The sequence below is a fragment of the Cricetulus griseus genome, chromosome 6 (genome assembly GCF_003668045.3).
Source record: "Cricetulus griseus strain 17A/GY chromosome 6, alternate assembly CriGri-PICRH-1.0, whole genome shotgun sequence".
Lineage (NCBI taxonomy): Eukaryota > Metazoa > Chordata > Mammalia > Rodentia > Cricetidae > Cricetulus > Cricetulus griseus.
Window position 1 is genome coordinate 61,756,140 of NC_048599.1, and position 16,104 is coordinate 61,772,243.

The window sequence follows — 16,104 nt, forward strand, 5'->3', positions numbered from 1 at the left end:
TTGTCCTGATTCCCCCCTCCAAACCCAGAGAATCTGTCTGCAGTGAAAATGAGCCACTGTTTAAACTTACCTGTGGCATCCTTCCAATAGACACTTGCTATTTTCTTCTTTTTTCTTTTTTCCTGAGCTGGAATGATGTTCTTTACACAGACAGCTCTTTCTCAGGTTTGTCTTGCTTTAAAATTAAACGGGATGTTGAGGTGGGAAAATTGAGATAAAATGGAGACCCCCCCTTTTCTCATTACAGGCTATGGAGAAACTTTTAACTTTATGTTTCTAGTGTGTTTCTAGTGAGAGGGGGGAAAATAGTGCATTTTCTTTACCCAGCATGTCCCCAGTCAGGTCATTTGGCTCATGAGCAAAGAGCTACTCTCTTTTCCTTCCTCGGAGGGACAGAGCATCAGCTAGTTTGCACGAGTGTTTGAAATGGCCAGTGGTCCATAATAGCAAGAAACAAAGTTTGCTGCTTTTTCAAGAAATGAACGATGTGCCCAGATAAAAATACGAGAGCGTGCTGTGTGAGGAGATGCTAGGAGCAGAGTGTGACTGCTGCCTTGACAGTTGAGAGAGCAGACTCTTCAGAAAGAGAGAGGTGGGGGAGAGAGAGACAGAGACACAGAGAGACAGAGAGGAAAGACAGGAAAGGATTTTCTATAGATTTAAATAATTTCTCCCAATTAATTCTCAGTAAAGAATACTTTCCTAACGTTGAACATAGTATCCTCTATTACCACATTTATTATAGCAAAATGTGAGAATGCGTGAGTGGTGGGTGTTTTGTTGTGACATCTGAACTATTTGTAAATATTGTTCACAGCTTTCTTAGCATATTTTAGCGAGGCAACATTTCAGCAAAGTATAATTTATTGCACATGATATAGATGGTGAGCTTCCCAACCCATTTGCTCTCAGTGTCTCCACAAAAGCAAACTGACACCAGGCAGAGTAGTTCAATGGCGAAGATCTCAGGCTGTGGTTCTAGAGCCCTGTCCTTGTGGCTATCTCTCTGCCTTGAGAGACTATCAGCAAGGCCAAGAGAGTGGCTTTACTTGATGTCAGGGCTCAAGAGGAAAGAATATGATTTTCCCTCTGTTAGTGTGCCATGAATACATTTACATACATACATATATGCATGCATGTATGTATTTATGTATATGTGGATGTATGTATGCATTTTGTGCAGCCAGGTTCCTTTGGTTGTCACATGCAATACCATTTCCACCTTGCATGCTAGTTTCTTTTCCCATGAGAATGTGTGTGTGTGTGTGTGTGTGTGTGTGTGTGTGTGTGTGTGTGTGTGTGTGTATAAGCCTCAGTTGGCTAATTTGGCTTTGTCTTTAAATTTTCCTTAAAGGAAAGGTCTGGGAGAAAGTAGCAAGATCGTTTCTTTTCTTCTCTTCCCTACCAGCTTTTAAATGATAATTAACATGTATCATAGTTTTATTCATCATTCCCGGATGTCCAAGATGTCATTTTTTGGAAGGAAATAAAAAAAAACCTGTGACAGATAATTTTGAAAAATTGTTGTGTTCAGATACACATTGATAGTGAATTGTCCAGACAGTAAAGCCAGTCTTCTTTCAGTAGAAAGGCTTGTCAGACTTCATCTTCCTCCCCCCAGCCTCCTCCTCCTCCTCCTTTCTTCCTTGCTCATCCTCTTCTCCCTCCTCCCTCTTTAGCTCCTTCTTCTTTGTGTCCCTGCCCCACCCCCCACACCAGGTCCTCCTTTAATGAGGAGTTAGGTCAGCATCACATAACAGCCATTGTTATGGTGTGCCCACAATGTCTAGTTGGAGTAGTTACACTAGACACAGTAGTTGTAACTTTATGTTAACTCTCAGAAGCATGTAGAATTATCCCCATTTTATGAAGGGATGAACAAGCTTAAAGAGCTGAAATCACTTGTCTAGAGTAGACAGTCAGTGAGAGTCTGACTTCAAAGTGGAACTGAGCCAGTTAGTGAGGTCAGTATCAGAATGTGTGCTTAGCACTAGGTCCTGGGTTGGATCCAGCACCACTAAAGGCAAAGAAACAAACAAAAATGGGATGCCCCTCTTCCTTTTCATGATCCCTTTACAGTAAAGAGGATTGCAGAACATCCGTTATTTGGCAATGCTGTGGATATTAGTCACCCTAAAGAACATTTAGAACAACATGCTGGCTTTCCACTCCTGAACTGTAAGTACAGTACATCTGGAAAGGGAAACTGGTATTGCTTGCTTCAGAAACACCTTGGGTGATTCCGTTGCCAAGAGCTAAAGGTCACAGATGCTGAGGTCTCCTCTTTTACTCAGATAATTAGCAGAGACCACTTATTCCCTGCTCTCCAGTCTAAGTTTCTACCCATCATTTTTTGGGCAACCATTTTCCTACAAGCCAATCCAGAATAGCCACTGACAAATGTTGGGAATGTGGCTGCTGGGACTGACTGTCTTCTAGGAGATTTCTTCTGCTCTCAGGAGTCACCACAAACAAAACTGAGTCTGAGGCTGAAGGTGTTTTCCAAGCTACTCTTGAACAGAAGTAACTGTAATTTCCTGGCCTGAGGGTATGTAGTTGAGCAACACGCTCAGTGGTTCTGAGAGTCCATTCTGACTCAGCTGTGTCTGGATGAGTCTCAACAAGGAACAGCCGAGAGAGACTCACTTCTCCACTGAGTCCTAGTGTGCTATTTGGTTTATTTATTTCATATAATATGAAAATGGTGATCAACTAGACCCTCTTCTAACTGTTCACTACAGCATATTGCTTAGGTTATGTAGCAATAGGCCACACAGGGTCGGGGTACAGCTGCGTATGCCCTGCTGATCTATGCTTCTGTGCTTTGCATAATCATACATGCTTCAGTACTTCTGCAAGAAAGTTTCTGCTTATGGACTGGAATACTTTTCAACCTTCAGTTAAGGGTTTGTGCCAATAAATCCACTACTGTGTGGAAACTAGTGGAATATGAAAAGGTTCGGTATATCTCCCTAAAACTGGGCAGATGACACCCAGTGCTGATTTTGTTACCATGCCCCCTTGGTGCACCTCCCAAAGCTCAGACATTTTTGCACAGGTTTTGTCTTCAGGGATATGTTTGAACTCCCCAGAGTCAACCAGACATCCAAAAGCATCTTCAGAGAAGCCTGATATCACATCCAAAGTCCATTTGCTAAACAATATGAAATTTGAGCTGAAATGGAAAGGTGCCTAAAAAAAGCAATAAGCTCAATGAAGCTGTTTCTAGACAACTAATTTCTCTCCATAAATAGACTAAAACTTAATATTTTATGAATATCCTTAGCATTTGTAAACAGCTTTCCTGCCCACAACACACACACACACACACACACACACACACACACACATACACACACACACACACGCGCGCGCGCGCGTGTGTGTGTGTGTGTGTGTGTGTGTGTGTGTGTGTGTGTGTATTCATTAAGATGACCATGTAGTGAGTTTTCTTTTTACATGGAACATATTCCAGTGTGCTTGTGACCACCCTTACCTAGTACCTTATCCCCTAAGCCTAGAAACAAAGACGTAGACCCTCAAGCAGCAAATGCACATCTTCCTCAGTAGCAGAGGAGTGATTGATTCTGTGTGACCATTCTAATGATGCCAGCACAGACCCCTGCCTGGCTGAACCCAGCAAATATCCAGTGATTCACAAATGACTTCCAAATATTCTCTCCCACTCCCTGAGTAAAACACACACACAGCAAAGACCCCCAGTTTACATATAAAGTATAAACAGCAAAGGTGTGCTGTCTTAATTTTCAGTCAAACCCTCTAGACATCCTCCATGGCGTCCGTATTAAAGCAGGAACCAGGGCTACATGCTCCTATTCGATAATAAGCTATGGAAGTTGCATGGGGTCGAGTCTCTAGGAAATCCCCTCTTTCTTTGAAAAAATGTCATTGGTAAGATAGGAGATTGGCACCACAATGAGCAAAATGTAGTGCGGGCTGATACGCGCTGTCAGGCAGAATTTGGTTTGAGATACTGACTTTTGTCTGCATGGTGTCTCCGTTCCAAAGAAGATGGAAGGTGCAAAGCTGGAAGTTTCCAGTCTCTGGTTAATGTGGTCTACACAACTGAATAATGTATAAGGAGACGTTCCTTTGATAATGTCACAATTATTCATTGTACAGCCATAAACTCAAATATTCACATTAACAGCTAGGTATTATTTTTCTTCTCTGAAATTAAGTGAGCGGCATCAGTGGTCATAAATGAGAGCATTCATCAAAGGCGGAGCCATGGCAGAGGATTAAGCGGATGCTGATGAAGTGTCCAGATTCCCATAACTTGGAATGGAGCTGCATTCAGCATTCCTTTATTATCCATCTGCCACATAACAAAAAGTCTCCTATATTTAATGCAGGTTTGCCCTGGGCCACGTAATAGGATTAGGAATAATTTCTACAAATTTACAAAAACAAATCACATGGGAAGGCTTAGAATTTGCTAATAATTTCTCCATAGCCGGGAGATCAAAGGTATATAAGAGTCCCTAGCCAGGCGGTGGCTTGACCCTGGCCAGGCTTTCTTAATGAAAGGGTTAATCTTCTCCGAGGTGACCATAGAGGAGCAAATAGTGTGACCAAAGGCAGATTCATTCCCCCCCAAAACAAGGAAGAAAATAGTCTGAAAAAAAAATACAACAGCAAGAAAACATTTACAGAATCACACTACATTTTCTGGTTAGAAAAAAAAATAACAGTGCAGAATCTCACTGAAAGGGGGCAAGACAAAGAAAGAGAGCTGGCTGAGGAACAAGGCCAGCGAAGATCAAAACCCCTCACCAATGCCTTGAGGAAGAAAAGAAATTAGGCAGCTTGCTTCTCCTTTTCAAAGCTTTCCCCCCATTGTGGTCAGGTGAGTGAGGGCCGCCAAGCAGCCCTTAGCTCGGTCACACTGTTTGTGTTGGGCCTCCTGGAATGGCTAACATGGCAAGGGTCTGTTCACACCAAGCCAAGCAGGTGTTGCAGGTGTACCCCTTTATAGACATGCAGACTGGGATTGGAAATTGTGAGTTCTTACATGGACTTTCCCTATTCTTGAAGGGAAATGAAGGTGAACAAAGGCATATTAAAAATAATGAGGGCAGCTAAGACTAACGGGAGGCTCCAATATCATCCATATTCGTCCTTACTAATTTAGACAAGTGACCAAATTTAGTTCCATCTCCCATTCTACCTTTTCTTCCTCGAAGCTGTAACAAGGTAGTCAGGTTCCCAGTTATTAAAAGCCTTGCCTGGCCCCCTTTCTCAGTGATGGTTATGGAATCCCATCGCTAGCCCATGTAATATGTCTCAGGACATACTGAACGTAGAGCTGGCTTCTTCATCTAACACACCACTCATCAGACAAAGCAGTTACATATAGAATCTGTCAGTGCAAGAGAGATGGAGGACAGACGAGTGGCCTTACTGGAGGGTATGTTAACCCTTTGATTTAGGTGAGACACTTCCTGCTAATAAGTCAACCTGGACATTGTTCCAGCTAGAGGAAAATCAAAGGTGCTTATGCAGGCACGTCTGTCACCTTTTGGTCTTTTAAAAAGAGGTTGAGACTGAGATTGAAGTCCTTCCTGGAAGGAGCCTAAGAGATCAGGCTGAAAGAATAAGAGGAGATACTCAGAAGTCAAAGCGATGAATTCAAGTGAGGGTCATTTGTTTGTATGGACTTACGTTTTCATTGTCACTGTTGTCTTATGGTAAGAAGCAGGGTTGCATATTGGCCTTTCTGAGAAGTGAATAGTGAACAAAGGCTGCTTTCCCCCTATGCCTACCAAACATCCTTTCTCCATAGTGGAGGAGAAACTAAATATTGATAGTTGCAGGGCCTCCTGAGGGATGTTGGACATAGGTGCCAATGAGACGTCTGAAACCTCATATGCTCATTGCCAGTTCTATGCAATGTTAGGTTTCTTGGGTTCAGTGGCTGTGGGGAGGAATGGTTGGTCTTTTTGACAGAGACTTGAAAGAGAACACAGTCTACTTTGGTTTTTGAGATCCCGACTATTATTGATATGCATTCCAAGATCATGGCTAATCAACATTCAAATAAAATGCTAACAAGTTTTGTAATTGTTAGGTGTTTTGCATATACAGGTACTATTCTAAGTACTATGTGTAATACTATTCTAAAATGATATACTGATTTCATTCTCACATAATCCTGGCATGGGGACATATTTCTCGATGGATGTAGTGATTCTTGCCCTTAATCCCAGCACTTAGGAGGTAAATGTAGAAAGATCTACACAGCCAGCTCCATGTCTGGCAGGGCCATGTATTGAGACTTTTTCCCCCAAATAAAACTAAAAACCAAAAATGATTTTTAAAAGGAAATTATTTCTTGTTTTTACACCATACTGGTTAGATTTTGTTAACTTGACACAGCTAGAGACACCCTAGGCACCAAAAAGAGGGAACTCCATTGAGGAACTGCCTCCATCAGATTGGGCAAGGGGCGTGTCTGGGCAGGCGTTCCTGAGTTGTGTAAGAAAGACAGCTGGATGTGAGTCTGGGAGCACTTCTCTATGGTCTCTGCTTCAACTGCTTCTTGTTCTCAGATTGATGAACCTTGACATCCCTTGATGAGCCCTTTCTTTGTCTAAGTTGCCTTTTGTTAGTGTTTTATCACAGTAACAAAAATCTAGTGAGGACACACCTTACAGATGAGTAAACTGATGCTAAGGGAAGGTGGACCATGTCTTTAACCTTGAGCTCAATAATCAGCAGAGCCAGGCTTTGAACTAGCATGTTACATTAGACTGTCTCTTATTTCTCCCTTGGTTTCTGGCTGGTTTTTGTTGTAATAAAAGAGGGATTATGGAGTTAATTGAGTGGTAGAATTTGTTTTTATTTTTTCAGATTATTAATTTGAGGTTGGGAGACAGAATTCGGCCTTTTCTGGGTTGTACAGATAGCAGCAGGGCTTGGATGAGAGGATCTAAGAGCCAGCACCTGCCAGTGCATGATTCCTTTCCTTAAAGCCAATGTTTTCCTATTGCCTCTCTCTTAACATCAATATCTATCAATTCTTTAAATGCACAACAGACATGTTCTTTCTTTCAGCTTATTCCAGTGTTAAATTTGGGGCCTATGAAGACCAATAGAAATCCTTACTGTCCATAGGGAAAGCTATAGAGAGAGCTACAAGACCCCCTATCAACGGAGGTCTACATCTCATATGCTATAGTAGTCTCCAGGAGAAAAAAGGAGTCCATCTTGATAAAACCAAGGCTTGCTTCATGAAAGAACATATATTCAAGGACTGAAGCCTTCACTTAGGACTGATGATACATCAAGGGATTCAATGTAGCTCAGTATAAATATATTGGATTGTACTTAATAGGAAAGTATGACGTAGTATCCAGAAAGGAAAGTTTGAATGTGTGAACTGTATTTTTGGAAAGAAAATAGATTGAAGATAAGGTTAATAGTTTGTGGTTATGTGGTATGTGAAGAAGCCAAATCACAGGTAGCTTTTGTGGCTGGGTAAACACACATTAACCTGAGGAATAAGTATAGTGGGGTACATGAGAAACTTGGTTCTATTTCCCACAAGTAGTTTTTGTGCTTGCTGGATACCCAGGTGTACTGGCCCAAATGACTTTGCAAGTAAAGGTACTGAGCTCATAAACGCAAGTGTTAGATGAAGATGCAGGTGCATAGGTGGGAAGGAACCATGAGGTACATGAGATGTTTGAAGGACAATGGATGGGGAGATGGGAGGGTGGAGTCACAGTGCTTCAGGAGCAGGCAGAGTAGACAATGTCTGCAAACAAAATGAAGGAGTGTTTGTAGAGAAACAAGAAAATGTCTAGAAGAAAACACTTTATGACATGGAAGTGGAAGAAGACAGGCCAATGATCATATTTAGAGGTCAAGGAAATATGACCAAAAAAACCTGTCATTAGGAGTACAGAATGTCAAGAATGGGGATTGGAATAAGAGTATTTTGGATGCCAGGTGGCAGGAGCTAATGAGTGAGCCAGTCGGTATGAGGAAAGACAGAGGGTAGGTTACGAAAACACGAAGATGAAGCAGTATGGATTAGCTCCTCAGGGAAAAGGTGTGTGTGGGGGGAATGACGTACCTCTCCTGACAGAGGAAAAATGGGTTTTATGCTATCATAGAACACTGTGACCAAAAGCAACTTGGGTAGGAAATTTTTGTTTATTTCAGCTTACAATTTTCAGGTCATACTCCATCACTGGAGCAAGTCAGAGCAGCAACCTGGAGGAGGGAACTGATGCAAAGCAATGGAGGAGCTTATTGGCTTGCTCAGCCTGCTTTCTTATTGCATTCATGACCACCAGGAACAGCACTGCTCACAATGGGCTATCTCTTTCCACAAAATGTCCTACAGGCTTGCCCATAGCCAGATCTTACAGAGATTTTTTTTTCAATTGAGAATTCCTCTTCCCAAATGGCTCTAGGTTGTGTGAAGTTGACATAAAACTAGCCAGCACAAAAAGGGCTGATGGCTTGCACAAAGTCTCTGGGAACATGTTGGATAGGATTGGGATCAAAAATATACAAGCACACATACAGATGGAGACAACAATTTCCTCTCGAAGTGTATCCTTTGTAACAGATTGTTTATCTGCAGGGTTGGGAGAGCTTTTTGGGAGGAGTCTGGGAAAGCCATGAGGTGGAGACTAGGGGTGAGATGTGGATGGGGTTATTTGGAAGTCCTAGTACAGGGGGAAATGTGTTCTGATGACAAAGCACTGGGATGGGGAGAGATACTGAATGGGAGTCACATACTAGGGTAAAAATGAGAGAAAGGAAACTAGGAAAAATTCAGATCTCATGATACAATCTTGTGGCTCTAGCTCTCAGAAGGCAGAGGCAGAAAGATTTTGAATTGGCAGCAGCCTAGACTACACAGTGACACCCTGTCTCAAGAAAGGAAGATAGAATGGGCAAACTGCAAAGCAGCAGGGCTAAGCTCAGTCTGTGGAACAGTGCCACAGTTCTCACGGCCTCTCATCCTCCTGTTAAGGATATAATCACTAAAGCCTGAAAGGGGCTATGATGGACCTTCAATATAGCTTGATAGGAGAATCACTTAGGAGGCACACTTTTGAGTGTGTCTGCGAGGAATTAAAGTGGGAAGGTACCATTCCATGAGCTGGGGTCCTCAACTGAATACCAAGCAGAAAGTGAGCTTAGCACCAGCATCCGTTTCTCTTTGCTTCTGACTGTGTACAAGTGACTGGCCATCCTGTGTTCCTGCCACCATGATTGTGTACACCATGAGTCAAACTGAACTGTTCCTTCCTTAAGTTTCTTCCATTGGGTGCTTTGTAACATAAGAAAGGCTGTAAATACAGGAAGTTCATGCCTACTAAAGGAGGTCTTTCTCAAAAGCACCAGAACATTTAGGGATGAAGTAACCTACTTTATGTGTTCATACATAAAGACCAGGGTGGCTCTTGTTCTCACCAACATAATGACCCAAGGAATTATCTCCTCTGTGCCAGTGTGCGCAGAGAATACTGGATTCCTGTATGATGAGTAATGAGGAAACTTGGTGGCTAGCAGGAATGATAAAGCTTGGATGATGGGAAAACAAGTCAGCGGCAGAGACTGGGACATTCTAGGACTCTGATGGTATTATTTCACCAATAAGTGAAGCAAGGTTTGTGTCGGTCATTTTACAAAGTGAAGCTACCTGACAGGAATCAGCACACAGGTGACATTGTTTGTGGTGGTAATAGCCGCAGCAGCTTTGTTGGAGGAGCTGCTGCAAGGTGGCAGAGTACCAACTTTCAGGTTATAACTCTAGACTCCATCTGCCAAGACCAGTTTAAAAAAAAACAGAGACTATGCATTTTGTGGAGTAAAGTATTTAAAGGCCACACAGTCCCTAGTTCCAGTCAGAGTGCTCCCATGTCCTGGCACAAGTTACTGAGTTGATTGAATTCCATAAATGGAGTTGGAGAAACTGAGATGAGAACGCTAATGTTATTAGCTGTACTCATGTCATAGGTTGGGGAGCTGGGCATCATAGTTAAACTGTTTCCCAACTAAAGCACAGTAAGCAAGTTTATTCTATTCCATTTGAGTGTGGCTGGGCTTTAAAAAAATAAGGGTTTATTAGTTTGTGCTGTCCATATACTTTTGTACCCACTGGAGAATGATTGACTGGACAGGAGCCACACCCACAAAAAGATCAACTTTACCTTCCCCTTAAGTGGTAGCATGGAGTGGGAAAGGGCTTCATGAGCCCCAGTTCCTAACTGAGGAACTTATGTGTTCTAAAAAGTAGAGTGAGTCCTGGATCTTGTTCTTGCAAAATCCCTTTCCCCTTTTGCTTCAAATGGCTTTCCATCATCTGAAAGGGCGTCACAGATACACCTATCAATATTCATTTTGTTGTTTCCTTCACTTCTCTTGAGTACTTAAAAAAAAGTCAGGTAAAAAAAAAAAAGACGGGGTGCTGGCTGAGCCCTCAGCTGCCCTGTTTCCGTGTGTGTGTGTGTGTGTGTGTGTGTGTGTGTGTGTGTGTGTGTGTGTGTGTGAGATGTTGTGCCTCACTGAAGTTCATCACTTCTCACTGGATCTTAGTGCATCAGACGAAGTCACAGCCCCTGCCTCATCATTTGAGACAGCTGATTAAAAAGCAGTTTCATTTCTATAGCAGTGATTTTCCAGGACATTATATTATTAGATTGTATTTGCATCTTCCAAACTTATTTGATTATGGAAATTTTTTTCCTATAGGACATTCCAAAATTCATGTTCTGTGAATCAGGCTTTGGGAAACTTATCTCCGGGAAAATATGAGACAGATTCAACTCTGATTGCCTGAAATGCTGATGGTGAAAGAGTCCTTGGACATAAGAAACTCAAACTCACTTGAAAAAAGCAAGTAAAAAGAAAAGAAAGAATCCTCCGAAACCTTCTAGAAAATCAGAAAAAAGAAGACAGGTGAGTCTTCAGCAATTGGCTATATGTGCCTGTACTTTTTCTCCATGATTGTCCCAATCTAATCATTTTCACTTTAATGAAGGAAGTTTGGAGAGGGCTTCTGTGGTAATTCTCCTAATATCTTGTGTGGGGTGGATCGATGTGACACTGTGTCTTTTAACACCAGAAGCTGATTGGCTGTGTGTTTCTGTTAAGCAAATGGCTACAATCCTGGCAGCAGCATTTTCTGTAGGAAGCATTCCAAACAATGATCAGAGCCATGGATATGATGTTTTATAATAGCAATTAGAATAAACCATAAGGAACTTCGGCTGTGGATGTATTTTCACAGTAGGTTTCTTTGTTTTAAATCTTTCACTTATGAATGACTCTCCTAGCCAGGATATGATGGGAATTCTCCTGAGAGCTCAAAGCTATTTACTATTTTAGTTATATCAGATAACTAGTTGTGCAATTTATTTATTTTGTTAGCTGTTTTTAGTCAGAATAAGTAAGCATAAAACAAATCTCTATTGCTGTTTAAAAAATGTGAGACTAGACCCGGCCCAGCCATTCTGACTTGATAGGATTGGAAGAAGGCTCCACAATTCATGGGTTTACAACTATGTACATGATTTTGATGTGCACCTTAAGCTAGGAACTCCCAGGATGGGTATAATTTCAGAAGAATCAATTAGTTTCTATTTATGAAACTTTGCTAATGATGGGCATACCTGGAAAAGCTTATGCTTTAGGCTGAAAAAGTTTTCAGATTTCTGTATTTGCACCCGAATCTAAATAGTTTACTGGAAACAAAGTTGGTGTAAGTGATCAAGTGTCAGGAAAGGCAGGAGCCTGGCTCAAGTTCACATAGTTTGCTAGGTCTCAGCTCCATTTTGTGAGGCAGTTTCTGAGAATGTGGTCTATAGCCACCTTTGATCAAGAGAAATATGATGTCTCCGGGAAACATCTCCAGGGGATGCTGTGTCAGAGAGGTGAGGACAAGAAGGAAATAGTGGATCTGAGCTTTCATATCTCAACTTGATGGTCACATCCGCTTGTCCCACTCCTATAATTGGCACAGCAATCAATAACAAAATTCGGATTTGAAAATAACACAGGAACTTAAGTCAGTCCATGTCACTATAACAATATTGCTTTAACAGGAACAATGAACAAATTTCATAAAATGATGTGTTTGTCCAATTAGAGAATCAAGTTGTATTATGCTTCACTGTGGGTAGGAAGAAAGTCAGTTCTAAAGTGGTGTGACATCTCTATAGTTCATGAATAAGCCTTCAAGGATGCCGTGATGAAATGACCAGCTCTTGTGCACAGTGGAAATCCAATTACAGTCCTAGTAACCATCATACCTTGTTTTTGTGTTTCTGATTCATTGGCAAGCTTTTGGATGGCTTTTCAGAGAAAAGGTTGGGATTTCACTAACTGCTTGTGGAAGAGATGAGCAGGCAGTCTGTTTATGACATCTGTCACCCCACTGATCTCCTGTGCTGATTGAAGACTGTCCTAGAATGGAAGCCAAGGATAAGTTGGACACTGTGAGGCTTAGGGTTTTCAGCTGAGTAGCTTGGCTCAACGGCTGGTCGCCTAAGCCACACAGCTCCTTTGACAACATGGAATTCTCATCTTATTTTTCTCAAGAACCAGCCATCTTAACAGCTATTAACACTCCAGGAGAAAGGTGTATGGTCTTATTATGTGTCCTGCAAGACTTCAAGTTTGTATATTTATTTATTCAAACCATGGGGATACATAACCCTATCTAAGAACTCTATTATTTAAAACCAATCATTTGCCTAAATTTATCTAGGTAAGACCTGACTGGAATCTCACATCTCCACAACCACCCCCACCAAATACTGAACTCAAATATTGCAATATAATTGAAATTAGTTTAAAAAATTAAATGACATTTTGTGAGCCATTTAAAAGGGTCAGCAATGTGTTTGAGCAATACGAGGTTAACCTTTGCTCGTTAGGGGACGTGTAGTCTTCAGTGGGGATTCTGGGGCTGGGGGTTGTACTTGCTAAAAGTTTAAAACAGTAATTTTTCCCAAGAAAGGTCATCTTGAGCTAAAATGTCAAATAAATTATTTAGATTACTGAATTAGAAAAGTGAGGATCTGACAGGCTGAATTTTTTATGCACATTAGCCACAGCCGGGGTCTCTCTATGTTCTTTTTATTAGGTAAAGTGCACCCCCTTGCCTCTTATTAAAAATCTTTCCATTTAGTCCTGTACACTTCCTTTGATAGATGACTTGTGTTTGTGATCATCCAAACACAGGAGGTAGCTGTCTTCCTATAGCCTGTCTTCATTGTGAGATCTCTTAGTTCTCATTCTAGCTATCACATGTATGGGTCACAAAGTAGAGAACATGCATACATTAGTACACAGACACTGGAAAATTCTTTATATATACACATACATACAGGTACATAATGATGCATCTTCAAGCACCTTTATAAACCTATATGTCTTCTTTCCCTTAAGTGAGATAACCTTGTATTTCAGTGAGAGAGAAATCCTGCGAACATAAGGAGTGTTTCTAATAGAAAATGCATTATTAGCAGACTTTTCTCATTTATGAGAGAATATGTAAAAAGTAAGTGGTTTTGTGGATGTGTAACTTAAGGAATTTCTGTTAGCAAAGTGCTCATTGAAGGACTTCTAGATGCCACTGCCAGATTGGGCATATGGCCATTGTCTGGGTTGTCTTTGTGCCACAGAGATCTGTGAGTCTCTTGGCGGAACTTTGCCATGGCAGGTGGGTGCTGGTTCTGATTTAATCTTACATATCACAAGTTGATATAGAGAGCTGCCAGGGTGGATGACAGGGCTGGGTGACTCTCTAGATTCCTAGCCTTGAGTCCTGGTGTTTGCTCCAGGTTCCTTCTTTCCCAGGACGCCTATATCACATGTGTGGTTTCGTAAGCAGAGAACTTCTTTTTGAATGTTGAATTGATTGTTATTGTGCCTGTAGTGGGAATGTCCATGATATTCCCTAGTGAGTTCTTGATGGGAATATGTATGTTTCTGTATGCTGTGAATATATATTTCTTTTATTGGTTGATAAAGCTGTTTCAGCCACTGCACAGGCAGGATTTAGCCAGATGAGAAATCCAAACAGGGATAGAGCAAGGTGAAGTCAAGAAGATGCCATGTAGCTACCGGGAAGGTAGGGCACCCAGGTAGTCTCTGGTAAGCCAAGACCATGTAGAGATACACAGATTAATAGAAATGGGTTAATAATTAAGAGAGAGTTAGCCAATAAGAAGCCTGAACCACCAGCCAAACAGTTTATAATTAATGTAAGCCTCTGTGTGTTTATTTGGGATGAAATGGCTGTGTAAAATTCTGTGTGTTTTGTATTTCTCTAAGACTTTTAATCTATGTCTTCCATTGTCTCTAGCTTATAAATATATGTTTCTCTAGTTTTTCTCTTTACAGAAAACTTTATATCCTAGAATTGTTATTTTCCAAGGTGTTTTTCATATTTTTCCCAAGACTTGGAGAAGTGAAATAATAGATAATACCTGGATGTGGAGGGCTGTAATTGTTGAGATTAGAACCCAGAATTTAGAAATTCTTGGTTCTACATCTGTGACTCAATTGCAGTCAGTTCTTTTTCTTTTAAAGTTTTAAGCAGACTTATTGTGTTCTATGTTTATGATTGTTTTGTGTATTAGTTATTTAGTTTGTTTTTTATTTTTGGTTTTTTGAGACAGGGTTTCTCTGTGGCTTTGGAGACTGTCCTAGACTAGCTCTTATAGACCAGGCTGGTCTCAAACTCACAGAGATCCACCTGCCTCTGCCTCCTGAGTGCTTGGGTCAAAGGCGTGGGCCATCACCACCTGGCTTTTAGTTACCTGTATTTTCCTTGATAAAACACCGTGACCAAGGCAACTTATAAAAAGTCATTTACATTGGGGTTCATGGTTCCAGAGGGTTAAAGTCTATGACTATTATGGAGGGGAACATGGAGGTAGGCAGGCATATCACTGAGCAGCAACTGAGAGCTTACATGTTGTGATGTCAATCATGAGGCAGAGAAAGAGAGAGCTAACTGGGAATGGTATGAACCTTTGAAACCTCAAAGCCCACCCCCAGTGCATTTCTGATTAATTCAAAGGCCAGATCCCTTAAGGGAAGTTATTAATGTTGTGAGCCACCATGCAGGTGCTGGGAAGGAAAACTGGGTCCTCTGCAAGAGCAACAAGCCCTAGCCATTTCTTTCTAGTCTCATATTTCTCCCTTTCTTTTAAATTTCCCCTTCTTTCTTGGCTGCTCACTTACCACTCTCTTCTTTGGACAATTCACATACTCTGTATCACCTGACCTTCTTGACTGGTTCCTGCTAACAGGATATGGATAGAATGGAGCATATTGGAGGATGGAAAGATGGCTCGATGGTTAAGAATGTGTACTTCTCTTACAGATAATCCATGTTTGGTTCACAGCACCCACCAGGGCAGCTTGCAACTGTCAGTAACTGCAGCTCCAGAGATCTAACACCTTTTGTCTCCTCCAGCAACTGCACTCATTTGAATATACCCCCTTTCTACACATAAGCATATACATAATTAAAAATAAAATCTTAAAAAAGATGCTGTCTGAGGGAGGGGTGATTCTTTTTTATTTTAGAGGCACTCATATTTACATATCCATCCCCCCATTCTCTTGCCCTCTCATCCTCCCATGTTTCCCCCTACCCCCCATCTACCCCCCCCACCCAGAGACAGTGAGGTCCTCCACTGGGGACCTTCAAAGTCCGTCATATCATTCAGGAGAGAGCCTAGGCCCTCCTTGTTGTATCTGGGCTGCAATAGTATCCCTCCATAGGGAATGGGCTCCCAAAGTCCATTTGTGCACTAGGGATAAGCGTTGGCTCCACTGTTAGAGGTCCCATAGACTGTCTTGGCTTCCTAGCTGGCACCCACATTCAGAGGGCTTGGTTCGGTCCAAAGCTGGTTCCCCAACTTTATGACTAGGATCTCCATGCTCTCACAAGGTCAGGTCAACTGTTTCTGTAGGTGGCTCCTTTGCTCATTCCTCCTGAGGGCGGGGTGGTTCTTAACTTCTAAAAAGACTCATACAAAACTGAGATTTCTGATAAAATAGCCCACAGAAAGTCAATTTTACATAGTGATGACAGAAAGC